This window comes from Penaeus monodon, chromosome 30 (assembly GCF_015228065.2).
Source record: "Penaeus monodon isolate SGIC_2016 chromosome 30, NSTDA_Pmon_1, whole genome shotgun sequence".
NCBI lineage: Eukaryota > Metazoa > Arthropoda > Malacostraca > Decapoda > Penaeidae > Penaeus > Penaeus monodon.
The window spans coordinates 31,499,235-31,499,435 of NC_051415.1; positions in this window are offsets into that span (position 1 = coordinate 31,499,235).

Sequence of the window (201 nt, forward strand, 5' to 3'; positions counted from 1 at the left end):
GGGATCAGAAAATCAGATATTCATCTGATTATCTGGATGGAAGGAAATATGTATTTCTACTTATGAAAAGAAAGTTCAATTCTGTATTAGCCTTTCATTATGAGAATCCATCACTTCTGGATATTCTTAGTAGTAAACTCATTTATCAAGTAATTCAATATTATGGATATTGTTTATTCATAGGCATCATTTGGGGGTCCC